The sequence below is a fragment of the Clarias gariepinus genome, chromosome 22 (genome assembly GCF_024256425.1).
Source record: "Clarias gariepinus isolate MV-2021 ecotype Netherlands chromosome 22, CGAR_prim_01v2, whole genome shotgun sequence".
NCBI classification, from domain to species: Eukaryota; Metazoa; Chordata; class Actinopteri; order Siluriformes; family Clariidae; genus Clarias; species Clarias gariepinus.
In genome coordinates this window covers 23,721,538-23,740,027 of record NC_071121.1, presented here as the reverse complement: position 1 = coordinate 23,740,027, position 18,490 = coordinate 23,721,538, and positions in this window count along the sequence as shown.

Here is an 18,490-nt window from a genome sequence, read left to right as displayed (position 1 = left end):
AGAGACAGTGGCGCTGAAGAGAAGACAGGAGGCAGAGTTGGAGGTAGCAGAGCTGAAGATGTTGAGGTTCTCTTTGGGAGTGACAAGGATGGATAGAATCAAGAATGAGTTAATCATCGGGACAACCCATGTTAGATGACCAAAGAGGAGATTTATGGATGCAGTGAGAGAGGATATGAAGTTAGTTGGTGTGAGAGAAGATGGAGGCAGAGGATAGGGTTAGATGGAGGCAGATGATTCACTGTGGCGACCCCAGTAAGGGAACAGCCGAAAGACAAAGAAGAAGATTCAGATGTTACTTAAACACTCAATGAGGTGGAGGGGCAGGGGTAGTTAGTGTCAGTAGTCAGTAGTTAAGGCATTGGGAAATGATCTGAAGATCCCAGGTTCAAGTCCTACCACTGCCAAGTTACCTCTGTTGCACCTTTGAGCAAGGCCCTCAACCTTCAACTGCTCATTATACTGTAGAATCAGACAAAATGTAAGTCGCTCTAAAAAAGGTCGTCTGCCAAATGCTGTAAATGTAAATAAAAAAAATGGATGGATGATTGGACATTAAGACAATGTAAGAACATCATATGCTCTAATGAGTTCTCTCACTCACTTTTACCCATACTTTTACTTACTCTTACTTTACTCTACCACTTATCCTGTTCAGGTGAGCTGAAGCAGCCTACTGTATACCAGGGGACTCAAGGGGGCACGAGGCAGGGTACACCCTGGATGGGGTGTCAATCCATCATGTGGCACACACACTCCCACTTACGGGCAAGTTGGGAATGCCAGGTAGGCCCTGGAGGCCACAGTGTTAACCATTAGGCCACCGTGCCGGGTCTGATGAATCCAGATTGACCATCTACTGTATGGAATTCTTTTTCCCTGATGGAGGAGGCATATTCCATGACTTGTGTATGGAATTGTGAATGATGGGCCTGGCCTTGCTGATGCAGAACGCTGTTCTCTGAGGACTTGTGGCTGCAGTCAGGAATGGAATTTCCTACCTGAGCCTCCAATAATGAACTTAAACACATCTATTATATTGAACGTCCAGCCTCCTAACACACAGTATGACTGCAGATCAATCCCTGCCATCCGTTATCTCCCAGATGATGATGGTTTCCTTGTTGAGTCTGAGTTTTTAGAGTCAGGGTTTCTTTCTGTAGCAATCTTGGAGAGTTTTTCCTCACCACCATCACCCTCGGCTTGCTTATCAGGGACGATCTGACGATTATGATTCATACATATTTTTTTGCACACATTTCATCCTCATTTGTCTAATTTTCCTATGATTCCGTAAAGCCGCTTTGCGACAATGACCGTTGTTAAAAAAAAAACCTTTATAAATAAAAATGAATTGAATATTGATTTAATTAACCTTAATTGAATGAAAAAAAGAAAGAAAGTCCACATGATATAATTAACTCAATTATTCATTATACATCACCCACACACAGCTACTTTTTCTGTCATTTAGTTGAGAAATTGTACTTCAGAGCTCATCCGACAGCTAGACTATCTCAAGGTCATTCGTCTCTGAATGAAACGTTTCAGTGAGATTGACATTAGTCTAAATCAATTTCGTTCATGCAAATCATGCCTGCAGGATGTCAGGTTTTGTTTCGCATAATGGGATCAGTCACTGAATTATTAAAAGGACGATAATGAAGCTGGTTTCATTATTTTTTTTATTAATAAAATAAAGGCTTTCATGAACACGGCTACAGAAAAACAGAAACTCCTCTCATAAGTACACATTTTATAATGTGTAATATTTAAAGATTAATTTCTTGGCAGCAGTTGCTAGTGAGAAAGTCATTTCGTTAGATGTTTGTCTCTGACATGCTCTCATGTTTCAGTTCATGTATTACAGTATTAAGATATCTGTGGTGCAAATAAAACTGTTATTTATTTATTTATTTAAAAAAAAATCAAATGAGACAAAAAAAAGAGATTTTTTTTTCTGAATAAAGAATGAGATTAAAGACATCATTTGGCTCATGAGTTCTTGTTTTTCTTTTCTTTTCATCTCATTTCTCTTACTAAGATAAGATATGAATCTCTTTTCAGATTTCCTTTTCCTGCATAATAGTAATGAATAGTGGTTAATTTTAAATGTAATTACTGTTATTTCATTCTGTAAGAACAGCACAGGAGCAAAAAAAGATTTTTTTTTTTTTTTTACATTTTTGTTCATTGATCTGATTTCACAACCTCTCTGCTCTCTCCTTGTGATTCCTGTCATCATTAGCAGAAGCTGACAGACTCGAGAGCGTGCGAGTGTTTGTTGTGCGAAACGACGGTCCCGCAGGAAGCCGGGATAGCACATGGTAACACACTCCTGGCACAGAATACTGTATGCTGAGGTGAGTGCTGCCAAAGTTGTTGCTATGGTAACCACCACCTCCACCTCCTCCTCCTCCTCCTCTTCCTCCTCCTTCTCTAGCTTTCTCGAACACACACGCGCACAGAGAGTCCGCAACAAAGTTGAGGATGAGTTTAATTTTGTGGAGGAGGACAGCAGGTCTGAGCATCCTACGCGCGGCCGAAGAGCAAGCGCTGCCTTGCTGCAAAAAACTCTTTATTACTTCCAGTTAAAAAAAATTAAGGGAAAATTAAACAAATTGTGTTTATTACGGAGGAATATCAGTAATGCTAATGGTTTGAAGAAACCAGTGATTGGGATGAATGTTGATCTGCAACTTGCAGGAAATAATGGAAGATAAATTTTAATAAATAATAATCAATAGTTATCAATAATTCTAAAAAAAAAAAAAAAGGGGTGAATCCACCATATACTGCATGTGGTAAACAGGCCAGCCAAAAAAATAATAATCCACCATCTGGATTCAACTAATCAAATATGTACGAGCTTTCTATTAGATAATTACTGCAGCTGACAACAAGTTATTTAACCCTAACTGATGCAGCGAGGAGCTTCTCATTTCTTAAACAACCATATCAGAAGAAGACATCCTGTGATCGTGGCAAAGATCTTACTTTCGAAAGGGGTAAATTATTGTCCTGCATCAAGCAAAGCAAACAGCTAAGGAGATTACTCTCACTCTCACTCATCTTCTATACCGCTTTATCCTGTATTCAGGGTCGCGGAGGGTCTGGAGCCCATCCCGGGGGACGTAGGGCACAAGGCAGGGTGCCAATCTCTCACAGGGCACACACACATGCTTTACTTAACTATTCATTAAGCACATTTAAAAACAACTCAAGGTTGACCAAAGTGCTTTACACATCAGAAATAAAAATAATAAAATACAATACATGGAATTTACATCTAAAAATAGATACACACTCTTTTACAAACTGCAGGCAATTTGGGAATACCTATTAGCCTAATCTGCGGGTCTTTGGACTGTTGAAGGAAACGGGAGTACCCAGGCAAGCACGGGGAGAACATACAAACTCCATGCACTCGAGACTGGAATCGAACCCGCACCCTTAAGGCGCAGGGCGACAGTGCTAATCCCTACACCATCGTGCCGCCCCTGATGAGATCACTCAAACTAAAATATACCAAAATTGGGTTAAGAACTGAAAAACACATTATTAAAACCTCGAAGAACAGTGGTGAACCATCATCTTCCGGGAAGAAATGTGGTCGTAAAACAATTGTGATCAGACATTACGTAAACATGATATCAAATAAATAAATAAATAGAACTCACAGCTATGTTTAATAGTGAATAGTTAAATAGTAAGAGCGTTTACACACACACAATGTGAACAGAGCTCAGGGGATTAGGACTAAACAGCTGTGTAGCTTTAAGAAAAACACTTATCAGTGAGGGCAACGAAAAAAAAAGACTTAAATTTGCTATAGGCGAATGGACTGTAGAGCATTGGGAAACTCCAATGGACTCCCATGAGATCTCCCATGTGAGTTTCTTTCAATTAAAATAAATGTTATGATATTGATTAAGCTTATCAAAATAATGCCATCTTTTTGATCAAAGCAAATGACAGTTAAATGAAATATTAGACTCTTTTTTTTTTGGCCAGACAGTAGGTAATGTAATCTGTGTGCTGTTGTTCTGAATATCAGCATGGCTGTGATGCAGTCATAGAACACAGGCTGAGAACTGAAGATATCATAGCCTTGCTGTGCACAACCTCTAGTGTGACCTCTAGTTCTTCTTCATAAACATAATGTGTGTGTGTGTGAGAGAGAGAGAGAGAGAGAGAGAGAGCGAAAGAGAAATGAAACAACACATACAGTATCTGCATTTTCTTTTCAACACTAATGCATGTATGGTTCTGTGTTATCAATGAACAAGCCTATCCACGCATGTCTCCTTATAATTGGGATACAGCAACCGTCTTCCAGCCCTGAGCACCGTTAATTGGCTCTGGGAGATCACTGATAACGTCATCTGTAAAAACAGATAGCATCATCTGTAGAGCCCTGATGATCTGCTTAGTGAGTCTCTTCGACAACAAAGTGCCGAGTGACAGAGACATGATCAGTGTGTTAATGTTCCTGGCAGGCGAGTGGGCGAGCAGCTTTTAGTAGCTGATGTGTCTGATGCCTGCAACAAACACGAGTACAAAACTGTCAAGTCAGTGATCACATTTATGGAACAATTGGGAGCCGTGAACTTTCCATATTAGATATTTCCCACGTCTATGGGTTGGATTGTATTCATGCTTTTTTTTTCTAAGGCCAAATGAATAAATATGAACAGCCCACAGATGTCAGCTCTCAATTTCTTTCTTTCTTTTTATTTATTTATTTATTTATTTATTTATTTGGCCGTGTAGGCATTCGGATAAAAAATAGATACAAGTCTAAACGCTGAAAAGATTGCAGTTGCCTTATTTTCCTGCTTTTGTTGTTGAAGCCTAAAATAAAAAATGACATTGTGTAAGAACAAAGATTGTCCCTGATGCATGGCCATGGAGTCTGTAGAAATGGGTTTAACTTGAATAAATCCAAAAAGTCAGACTGTAATAAATGCCACTTGAATTTTGATTAAAAAAATGTAACCTGTGAGTGAGAAGTTCAGAAAAAAAACAGCTTTTTTAAATATCATTCCCAAAGACTTTTTTTTAAAAACATTTTTAACTTGCTGATCAGCTTGCAAATCTGAAAAAAAAAAAAAAAAAAGATTTTCACATTGAAAATAGGTGTCGAACTCCATCCTATTAAAATATATTGGAGGCTACAATAGAGTCAACTAAATTTGACCTAAGCTTTTAAACTGCCACTATTTGGCCAATTTAGTGCGAAACCAAGATCAAAAGCGTCCCAAAGTCTCCAAACACTAACAGTGTCCAATATGACTTGATAAGACTTCAACACAACACCCAAAACTGTGTTTCAAATAGACACTAATGAAGGTAGGCACTCTAACTTTCACTGAAAATTGCTGCCTGGAGAATTAATTAAATTTAGTTTTTTTTTAAACTGCCATTGCACCCAAAGTTTTCACAAGAGATATACAGTATACATAAGTCACTCAACGTCTTCTGCTATTCCGCTATACTGTATAGACACAATACCCAGTAATACCCAAATGTGTTTAATGTTTCAATTGTTGAATTATGGTAAAACAATTAAGTAAATCTGCACAAATTATTATTGTTATTTTTTTTTTGTAAAAACCTTTCCAAAAATGTGGTCTAGATAATACATACGTCTTTTGGGGATCGTTCATAGGTCCACAAACAGGTTAATTGTTCAGATCGAAGATGTTGTAGGGTCCTACATGGAACATAATCCTTTACTCAAAACAGTTTTCAGTATTTTAAGAACAATATGGAAGACATAGAGACTTCAGGTTAACTTTAATTAGATGTTTTACATAAACGTTAGGAGATTAATCTTATAAGTTTGCCAAAAAGTACACAGAGTCACAAGATCCTAGAGGATATATACTAATATACTAATAATACAGTATACTAATAATAAAAATATAACAATAAATTAGATTTTGTAAATCATAACTAATTCACATTTTTAATGCATTCCTCCTTTTGGAGTGCAATCTCCATACAAATGTCACCAACTATAATGTTTACTCTATAGTAACCAACTAATGTGATTTTGCAAAACTGGAAAAATCCATCTACATGGTGGTCTTAAAAGCCCATGTTTTGTTCTCAACCTCTAAATCTAATGTCCTATTTAAAAATAAATAAATAAATAAATAAAAAGAGTATAATGGATGTTATGAAATACACACCTGTAGTTCAGTAATGCTGGGGTAACTACAATGGCAGCAACAAAGAGTTACTCACGGCAGCTGCTATTTAGCACAACTTCTAGTTTCTCTTAAATGCTCATGTGACACTTTTTATGTGAGCTTTTTATGTAAGATCAAAGACAGATAAAGACAGTAATAAATTAAAGAGTAGTAATTCATTCATTTGTCTTCTATACTGCTTATTGTGTACAGGTTCACAGAGCCTATTTCAGGAGACTTTGGGCACACCTGGACAGGGTGCCAATCCATCGCAGGGCATGCATGCACACACATACTATCCAAAGTAACACCGCCTAGCACGGGGAGAATATGCACACAGACCTGAGGTGGGAATCAAACTCTTGACCCTGGAAGGTTGAGGCCACAGTGCTAACCACTATGCCACCATGCCATGTAATGTAATTTATAAAGTAATTCAAATGTCTCGTGGGTTTAAATAGTGAGATCATACCTTTAAAGGTAGACACTATAGTGCACATACAGGATGAACATTATCATTTTTTTTACGTACAATTTTGTTCCTTAAATAGGAAGGGCAAAAGTGTGTATGTACTGTACACATACTGTAATGTAGTGCCTTGCCTAGGCTAGTCTTTACATATTAACAAGTGGCAGCATTATTCCTCCCAACAAGAGGAGAGATTTGTAGGGCTATTTTATAAATGTCCTGCTATTTTGTCACCACTACAGTACCTCTGGCAGGACTGCTCATAATTCCTCTTTGGGGTTACGGGATCTGGTACAGGCCTTCTGATGAGACTCAGTGATGTTATTATGGCATGACTGAGTAGCGAAACCTCATTAAATAATTACAGCTGGTAGGGCCATTGATAATGACAAGCTCATGATCCATCCAGAAGGGCGGTGGTCTAAATGTTTAAAGTCATAACTTGTGCCAAGGTCTTACCAGCGATCCATCATCAAAATGGCAAATCCTGTATACGAACTGAATTGGGAACTGGAATTCATACATACACTATCATGCACTCCTCTGCAATAATACAGTCACGATGTTGAATTAGTAATGCTGATCAGATGACATGGGGCTTGTGCTTTCCTCAATAGGGCTGCAACATCCTGCCAGGGCCCGAACCACCCGGCCATCACCAGGCAGCGGCGACACTCAATCCTCCGCCTTGCGAACGGCGAAGCCCTAGAGGAATCATCTGTGTCGCTCATGATTAATTTAAAGCTACCACCTACCGCCCGCCAACCTCGTGTGCGCGATGCCGCTCCGTTCCCCTCGGGGCTTGAGTGCAGAGACACCACCATCGTCTTAGCTAAGAGACCGGAGCTAATAAATCTGCTTCACCTTAGGTGCTTATGCAACACTTTACTGTATATACTCCTGAGAAAAGTGTCAGCGTTGGACTGTGATGCACATGCGCATCATACCGGAGAGAGTTCTATATGATAGATATGATGGATATGAACTTATGAACTTACAACTTTTAAAGTTGTAATATAACAGATGCAAGGCTAAAATTGAATGAGATAGGATTCAATTATTTGTCACATGTGTCTTTGCACAGGGGAATTATTATTTTTGGTGACAACTGGTGATTGAATAGCTTTGGGATCTAAGCTTCCTGAAGGAATTCCAGCTGTCTGTAGGTTTCATCATAGAGACAAGCGAAAGCCTATGTGATTGTGAATTTAATGGAGTGGTTTGGTACAATCTTGAAGTTACTTAACGTATACCTACAGTACTTAACTCATAAACATAAAAAAATGAATATACTGTAATATTGGCAGCAGTTCCCTCATGGCATAGTGATTTAGTGGTTAAGGCTGTTGCCTTGCACCTCTAGGGTCCCGGTTTAATTCCTGCCTTAGGGTCTGTTTGCATGGAGTTTGCATGTTCTACCTGTGCTTGGTGGATCGGCCGTTTCATTTAGGATCAGCCAGTTTCATGTAGAAGATGGTAAGTGTGTGTGTGTGTCCTTTAATGGAAATAGCCCTCTTGTGCCCTAAGTCTCCAGGGATAGGCTCCAGGCTCCCAGCGACCCTGTATATGGGATAAAGTGGTACAGTACAGAGTATAAGTGAGTGTGTGAGTGGCAGCAATTCCAAGCCAGTAAAAATCCTTTTTGATATAAACATTTTTAACACTTTTTCTTTCTTTATACTGCTTTGCAAAATAATAAATAAACCTATTTATTTACATAGAGGAAGGCAATTTGTAAAAAAATTTCCTCCATTCAACTATAATAAAAAAACTTTCCTCGGATTGACCCAGTGCTCAGGTACAGAGCAACCAGAAATATAACCATGAAAAAATCAACAATCATGATTTCTCCGAAAATAGCAAAACCATTCCAGTGAAGTATTGCACTTCAGAAATGTTCTTCTCAAGGTTAAAGGGTAAATAGGAATCAATAAGTGGACACGTAAAGGCAAAGTTTCTTCAGAGCGTAAGGAAATAACTTTAAAAACACTCATGCATTGAACAGTTGCCTGGAAACCCATGTTTCCACAGAAAAGCTTTCATTTACTGTTGCTGCTATTTATTCCACATCCGGTAATGGACTATTTCAGTGAAGGAAGAAATTTTTTCCTTGGAAACTGTGCATGTTATGGTCAAGCTTAAAGACTGTTTAAATCTGTTTTGAGAGGTGGAATGTTTTGTCATTACTGTCAGAAACACTGACTTCTTTTCATAATTGTGGGCATGATTTTATGCTTTGCGCTTCTGCCATATGATTGGCTCATTGGATAATTGCCTGAATAAGCAGGTGTTTATAATGTGATTGGCGAATGTATATAATAAAGCATGTTTAATCCTTCATTGGGCGGCACCGGGGCTTAGGGGTTAGCACTTTCAACTAGCACCACCAGCGTCCGGGTTCCATTCCTGAGTTTGCATGTTTCCTCCAGTTTCCTCCGGTTTCCTCCCTCAGTCCAAAGCTAGGCAGATTAGGCTAATTGACTTGATCCAAAATTGTATGTGAGTGTGTGTGCCCTGTGATGGCTTGGCATCCCGTCCAGTCTCCCAAGTCTCGGATAGAATGGCTTTAAAGAATAAAGCGGTATACACAATGAGTGAGTGAGTGACCCTTTATTCTAATGCTTATGAAAATATAAAAATACTAAAAGAAAATTCATTGTTTCCATTTTACATCATCTTCATGATTAGAAATAAATAAATAAATAAATAAATAAATACGAATAATATTACCCAAGTTTAATATCAAATAATAAATATGACAAGATCATCAGAATGATTGTGAATTATCAAAATTATTTTTGAATTTCAGTTTTCTTTTCTCACCAATAAGTGTTATGCAAATAATTTTTTTGTTTCCTTACTGCTGATGATTGAGTTGCAGTTTGTGGCTTGGCCTTTGTATTTATGCTCTTAAATCCTCTTTAAATACTAGTTTGTGATATCTTCACCCCACCCCCTGTGGAGGGTTTATGAAGTCACTGGCAGGTTTTTTTTTTATGACTCCTAACATGTTTCTATGATTGGGTGTTTTTTCTTGGTCGACATGTTCCATGCCTGGACATTCCAAATTCTTGTATTGGCTACTGTATTTTATGTAGATTTAAAGATCAGGCTATTAAATAAAAAAATTATAAGCTATCAACTCATATTTATCATTTGATCCCGAACCCATATATGTTCAGTGTATAGCAAACTGCTGTTCCAATACTTATGAAGATGGGCACAGGTAGAAAAACTGCAACATACTGTACAGTACCACCATTCCAGTTATCTAAATTGACACACATACAGTACAGTAGCTGCGTGGTTTCTGTAAAAAGCTCTTAAAGCATCTTAACACATATTGTTATGACGTTTGTTATACAATATGCAGTCACAGGGGTTTAGTCTGGATTTAATAATAATTACACATAACCTAATCCTAATTAGTGTACATAAGCTCCCATTACCTATAAGAAGCACAACAGTGACACCAGACGTGTCTCGACTCTCTAAATGAAGTAGACTTTTCTGCTTTACCCATTTTTAATTCTGAATCTTAACCTATGGGTCTGGATATTATGAGCAGCTGATTTAAATCTTGAAATCTTAAGACGTCTGAATCATCATGCGATAAAGAGCACAGCAGTCATGATTAAAACCGGTCCTTACCGCTGTGAGTATAACCTCGGTCTTTCAGCACTGAGAATAACAATCATTAGAGAATTACTTCACCCAAGACTGACCACAGTAATAATAACCGACTGCTAAAAGGTGGCTCTTACCATTAAAGAAATAACAGCTCTTAAGGTGTGTATGTGTGTGAGGGTTTGCTTGCTTTCATTTTGGGCTGCAGTACATTTGGAAATCTCGGAGACAAGTCGAGTCAAATTGGCTTTTATTGTCATTTCCAGTTCAGAACACAGTGAAACCAAACAGCGTTCCTCCAGGAGCAAAGTGCTGCATACAACAGCATAAAGTGCAGCATAAATTATCTAAGAACTATGCGATACTCTGTGATAATGAGTTACGATGGGTTACCCCAGCTCTGATGTTCTCTGTTGGGGGCGTGGCTCATTAGTAGCTCATTTACATACATTAAAATAAGGAATGTGGAAAAGGAGAGAAACAGATGGAGTTTTAAGGTATGACCAAAAAATGTGTTTCTGAGTGGTACAGTATTTCAGCCGCAGCATTAACACACACTACTTGAGACCTGGGTTAAATTGGTAAAGAATTTTAATGAGCATTCGAGTGAAACCGGGATGAAGTGATGAAATTTCTCGTGAACAAAACCATAAAAAGATTAACATTTACAGAAGAATGTGAGCACAATACGGTATAAGACTGTTAGCAGACAGCGTCAGTAAAACAATTGATCAGTGCAAACATTTTAAAGGAGGACGTATGTACACCTGATCCTTGAAAATTAATAGATAACTTGTTGCCAACTTGCGGAAGAGACGCATCAGTCTGTGTGAACTGTACACACAATCATTCACCAACACCACTTGCACATTACAGGAACTCGCCACATCCCCCATACAGTCCTGACCTCACTCCAAGCAATTTCCAAATGTTTGGGCCATTGAGGGAGTTCCTGGGAGGCCAGTGTTTAAGATGAAAAGCAGGAAGTCTGATCAACTTTCGACTCTGATGGTACGCAAGCAATAGTGAAACGCTTTCTATATATAGATATCTATTTATTTCTATATAGAAAAAAATAAAGACTTTCTTAACTGTGTTCTGTTATTCTGCACGATCAAAAATCCCGGTTCGACTTGAACGCCACTCAGGAAAAGCTAAATAATTTAAGATCTTTAAGCTTTCAGACATGGGAAAGTTTTTAGAGTGATGGACTTCACAGTTTGTGATTTCTCTGCAACAGAATAAGATGCATATTTTGTCGTATTGTGTTGCGCAAGACTGCATTATTGATTGTTTTTTTTTTTTACTAGAATGTGAAAGTGTTTGTTCCTTACTTTCATCAGTGCACCAAAGTAGATAAAATGCATTCGTGTACTTCATCACGGATCACCCAAGAGCAGTACACCATCGAAAGGTCGATAATTAAGTTCCATGACTGCGACTATCCAAACCACCGTGTCCACTTCGTCAAGTAGGATTACAGAGGATGAATCACAGCTCACTGTCGGAGACTCAGCTGACTCTCTCCACGGAAGAACGAGGATCATTCACACGGTCAATCATTAGCTCATAAATAATAAACTGTTTACAAGCTGACGATCAGAAATGATCGAGGGCTTTGGAGTGAAGCTCAGTTCTTCAGAACGCTTCCAGTTTCCATAGAAACCAAAGTTCTAACCAAAGCACGTTGCACTTTTATAAGTTATCAGGGCACACGCTGTCCTAATCACCATGGTAAACGGCGGTGTTAAAATAGTCGTATTTGTCATAAAATTATATCAGGCAGCGTGACGCAGCGGATTACAGTAAGGGCCAATTAAGTCTCTCACTCAGAGTTCCCAGCAAATTGCACACGTTTAATCAAGCTGTGTTAGTGATGTTAAAAATAAGATGAGATATGTTACAATATGTTAGGAATTATTTGCCAAAATGTTATATTAGTGTATGAACAGCTTAACTATTTTTACTGTGTCAAGTTTCACTTAAGCTCGGAAAGTAGCCAGTCAACTCTGAATTCTTACTCCAAGTTCAGAACAAGTTGTCATGCCAACATGGCCGCCCATGCCATTAACGGTAAATAACGTACTGTGGTAGCTCATTACTTTAATCAGTCATTATAGACACAGTAACTAGTTGAATTTCCAACAATGACCAATCAATACATCATAAACGTCTGATCACTAATTTTAACCAACATGATTGTATTTAAGGTTTTTTTGTCAGCTGAGCTTGAAAATATATCATGAATCAGATTTCCAACTTCTGAGTTAATTTGATCACAGCATGACCATTAGTCAAAATGCTTTCATTTTTAGCAGTACAAAATTCACCCATGTACAGGGTCACGGGAGGCCTGGAGCCCATCGCAGAAGCCTCGGGATACAATGCAGGTTATTCCCCAGAAGGCATCCCAATTCATCATAGGGCCAAGCAGGCACTCATACAATTAGGCATTTGTCAGATGTTCTTATCCAGAATGATTTACATTTTAATCTTTATCTCATTATACACCCGAACAGTTGAGGGTTAAGGGCCTTGATCAAGAGCCCAACAGGGGCAACTTTGAAACTGGGACTTTCTGAACTGTAGTCCAATGCATAATCCACTGGGCTACCCCTGACACACCCCAACTTCTTGAGAATCCAGAAGACCCTCTGCGTAGAGCATTTATGTCCATACTGGACTCAGTAGGAGTAAATCAGTGTGTAGTAGGACCCACTCATAAAGCAGGTCACACTTTAGATAGTTACATACTGTATATGCACTGAATGATGCATATACAGTATAGTATGTGCGATCCCTTGCCCCATCTGCTAAAAGAAATGAGAATCGCAGGTTGGAAAAGGCAGGAAACGGCATGACCGGCGCACAGCTGTCAGCGATTTCACATAAATACTGTAAGAGCAAAACAGCTTTATACTGGCTTTTACTGGTGTGATTTTGAAAATGTAAGCATACAGGGTGATTAAGCTCACAGAACTAGGAAAAGTCATGAAAGGAGGGTCCTGAAATTTGATCGAGTGTGAAGTATATATTTTTTTTTACCCCCTTGCGGTCAAATGACCGCTGCTTGGCGCTTCTAGTGTTAATAATATCTTTCGGATTAAGCATAAGAAATTTATTCACAACTCCACTGTCTGAAGTTATATCAGATCACTATCATGTCTCAATTAAAGTGTGTTATAGTGATAATGTATGCGCAGCACCACGCTACCGTACTAAACGTACATTCGCATCGACTACAACACAGAGTTAACAACTTTGATTGGATTACCGCCTGACCCCACAGAACTCGATCAGGCGACTGAATATTTAGAGTCGACGTTCCGTTATACCGTAGATAATGTAGCTCCAGTTAAAAGAAAAATTATTAGATATAAGAAACTTGCTCCCTGGTATAACAACCACACACATACTGTAAAACAGACCGCTCGGAAATTAGAACGTAAATGGCGTCAAACTAAATTGTTAGTATTTCAAATAGCTCTTAGTGTAGCTAAATTAACGTATTTCTCCACTCTTATAGAAAATAACAAAAATAATCCTAGATTTTTATTTAATACCATAGCTAAATTAACTAGAAATAAGACCACTGCAGAAATCTCCACGACAACATCATGCAATAGTGAGGACTTCATGAACTTTTTTTATAATAAAATTGTAAATATTAGGCATAAAATTGAGGCTTTGAAACCGAACAATGTAATTGATGCAGATGTTAATCTAGCCATGTCAGATCAGAACCTAGAATACTTTACTCCCCTTGAAGAGAATGAACTAATTTTACTCATCTCTTCTGCAAATTCATTAACTTGTATATTAGATCCTGTACCAACACATTTTACTAAACAGATAGTACCAGCAATAACAGAACCCCTGTTGAGAATAATTAACTCCTCACTCAGCATTGGTTATGTTCCAAAATCTTTTAAATTAGCAGTCATTAAACCGAATATTAAGAAACCTGACCTCGACCCCTGTCAGCTGTCCAATTACAGGCCAATATCAAACCTCCCCTTTATCTCTAAGATTCTGGAAAAGATAGTAGCGGAGCAGCTATGCTCATATCTACATACTGTAGAAATAGCATACATGAACTGTATCAGTCAGGATTTAGGCCTCATCACAGCACAGAAACAGCTTTCATTAAAGTAGTAAATGACCTCCTATTGGCCTCTGATCAGGGTTGTGTAACTATTCTTGTGTTACTCGACTTCAGTGCAGCGTTTGACACCATTGATCATGGGAGTCTTCTTCACAGGTTAAAAAATGTAGTAGGAATTAAGGGTACAGCCCTCTCCTGGCTCAGATCCTATTTGACTGATCGTTATCAGTATGTAAATGTAAATGGTAATTATTCTGCATGCTTTCTAGTGGAGTTTGGTGTTCCAAAAGGTTCAGTTTTAGGCCCACTGCTTTTTTCCCTATACATGCTTCCTCTAGGCAACATAATCTGTAAACATGGTATTAGTTTTCATTGTTATGCTGACGACACACAGATATATATATATATTTTTCCCTTTGTTTTAAGGGGAGGGTAGTCACATTGAGACAGTAGTCTTTTGCAAGTGAGCCCTGGCCAAGAAAAGCAAATGTATATGTCTCAGCAAAAAAACACTAAAGAAAAACCACTCAGAAAAAGTTACTAAACTAAAGTTGAGCAATTTGTGCAGGACATAAGAGATTGGATGCTAATTAACTCCCTTTGCTTAATAAGACAGAAGTTCATGTCATAGGACCGCATTCAGCTAGAAGTAAGATTTTAGATCACACTGTAACTTAAGATGGCCTTTCTGTTCCATTGAGTGCAACAGTAAAAGACCTAGGTGTGATTAGATTCCAGCCTTTCATTTGAACCTCATGTAGATAATATTACCAGGATAGCATTCTTTCACCCCTAGAAATATTGCCAAGATAAGAAACATACTGTCGCTAAATGATGCAGAAAAACTATTTCATGCTTTTAGTACCTCTAGGTTGGACTATTGTAATGCCTTGCTGTCTGGTTGTTCAGCTAGATGCATAAACAAGCTTCAGCTAGTCCAGAATGCAGCAGCAAGAGTCCTCACTAGAACCAGAAGATACGAGCACATCACACCTTAAACCTCATACCTTATCTTCACTTCATTGGCTCCCCGTGAAATTTCGCATTGATTTTAAAGTATTACTCTTGACATATAAAGCATTAAATGGTCTCGCGCCGCAGTACCTGAGCAAACTGCTAGTGTCTTACGAACTGCCACGCCTAAAAAATGATTCTGTGGCCTTGTAAATTTCACAGTTATAAAAAAGTTATGTTACCTTAATAAAATCTCTAAAAGTCACATACATGATTGTTTGAGTTAGACAAATCAAAATAAATGCCTAAAAAAACAATTATTCATTTTGTCTTAAATTTACACTATAATTTAAGTTTACTTCACTAGTAAAAATCAGTATTTGACTAACTGAATTATATTTTTAACATGCACTTAATATTTTTTGATACATTTCAATCAAAATATCTGGTAATGGAGTAATTGTACTGATTATTTTCAAGAACTACAATTATAAATTATTCCAACTCAATATTCTTTATTTTTAACAACAAAAACTTAAATAATTGAGTAAATTGCCAGTTGCAAGTGCTCATGGGAAGTCTGGTGTAACATCAGAGACCAGAAGGCTGTGAGGATGGACATGAAGCACCTGGAACATTGTGGAACATTCCTTACAAATTCTGGTGAGTAAACAGCTAACACAAGTTACTGTAATAATGACTCTGTCTGCCTGCACACACAACTTTATAGGGTGTGAGTTACTGTTCTGAATCCTGTCACAGCCGAGCTCCAGAGCTAACGATAGCTAGCAACAGGTCAGTCCTGGGGTTCAGTGTGATTTAGCTTGTTTGTTCCGACCACCAAACTGCTCAGCTAAAGCGCGTTTAATACAGACACTTAAACTCTGGCGTAAAAGGAGAGATTTAACACCGAGCAGCAGCGCGTGCATGTCCGGGTTTTTTCCGGGTTTCTCGGTGTAAACGGCGGCGGTTGTGCCGCAATATTTGAATTTCTCCCGCCAAATGCGGTGATTTTGTGCAGCCTACCGCCACTGTGGCGAGGATATAAAACTAGCATGTTCAAATAATTACCGCATGTGTAACATTACACACCTCAGACACTGAACCGCGAGTCTGCTCGGCAACTCCTACACTTTAAGGAAGAAACTCAGAATAAAGCAGGTTTAAACAGCAGAAATGAGGTGCAGTGTCCGGCAGTGTTTAATCCGTTACTGTATATGAGTATTCTTAACATGATTAAACACTGAGCACGCAGCAGCAGATGTTATAAATAAAAGTGCTAAGTACTGTACTAGTAACTAAAGCTATGAAATATAAAGATTTAGTGAAAATACAACATTTCTCTCAGAATTAGAATTGGGAGAAAGTAATATGAAATTTAAATATTTATATTGACAATGTTATGTATGTTCTGATATGTAAGTAAAATAAACTAAAACTGATTGATTTTGTGTGTTTGTGTGAAACATGTTATATATTTTCTATATCTCTTTCACAGCACCAACACCACTAATGAAAAGAAGTTGAATAGAGATAAAACAGGAGGTAAATGTCAACTTTTTTAAATGTTACAGAAGTATTAAATGTGTAACCATTGAATCAAAGATAGAAATAGACTATTAGTCCAAAAAGTATGTATTTGAACGGAAGTACTATTTTACCAGTCTGGTAGACTTTACAGTAACAGTCACACTTGTACTTACTTGTACACTATTGTTCCTTTTTCAGGTGCCAGTTTATGGGATGGCGGTGTAAGCTCTGCACATTTGTCGTATCATCAAAAGGAATTTCGATCATTATGGAGTGAAGCATGGTACTGTTGGTCATGGATATTTAGTGTCCTGTCTTCATTTAGACTGTCATTGCTTCTTTAAGACCTGAGAAGGTCTGCACACACATTTGTATGGATCCCACAGTTTGCAGGAAACTGAAGTGTGAAGGTGTGCAATCTTTCAGATGTAAAATGTGACTCATTAGATTCTAATATAAAAGTCTACTTTCCATGTGTTAACTGTATAATACTTGTGGCAGGAGTATTGTTTCTGAAACTGTTTACTGATAACATAAATTCAGCTCTTTGTTTATGATCTTGTTACATGTCATTTGCAAAGTAAACCAGGTTGAGTTTAGACTTCATGTCTTGTCAAATTTGGCAAATAAATGTTTAATTAAAATGAAAATGTGTATTGTTTCTTTCATTCAGTTAAAATATTTAGTAAATGTAGCACATTTGTTTATTAAATAATAGTATAATTTTCAGTATCTTCTACCTTCCATTTTAATTATATCTACTCAATTATTTTACTCATTTTCACTTTTCATTAACTTCTAATTTTCATTACATTTACTCAATTTTGTACATCATTGTACTAAATATAGTTATTCAGGTCTACTTAATTTTTTTACTGACTTGTACTCAACTCATGAAGTATATTTTACATGTTTTTTATATTTTTTTATATTTACTCAATATTTTTAAGTGTAAAAATGTTTCACCAAAAAAATTGAGTACAGCACAGTTTTATTTTTTAGAGTGAGTCCAGAATGCAGCAGCAAGAGTCCTCACTAGAACCAGAAGATACGAGCACATCACACCTTAAACCTCATACCTTATCTTCACTTCATTGGCTCCCCGTGAAATTTCGCATTGATTTTAAAGTATTACTCTTGACATATAAAGCATTAAATGGTCTCGCGCCGCAGTACCTGAGCAAACTGCTAGTGTCTTACGAACTGCCACGCCTATTTCGATCAAAGGATGCAGGCTGCTTGTCAGTACCGCGTATTATTAAAACTACAGCTGGGGGCAGAGCTTTTTCTTACAAAGCCTCAAAATTATGGAATAGTCTTCCAAATAATGTTATGGATATGGAGTAATATATTTTATATTGCAGCATGTCCTAAGGTGTTTGTTCCTTTTATACCACATATGTAATTATGGCAATTTTTTAATTTTATTAAAGAACAACAATGTGTTCAAATGTAAACAATGTAACAATGTGTTCAATGTAACATTACTTAGTATCAAATCATAATTACGTTTAATGTTGTGGACTGTGGCGGCACAGTGGTATAGTGGTTAGCACAGTCGTCTTGCACCTCCAGGGTCCGGGTTTGATTTCTGTCTGTTTCCTCCCA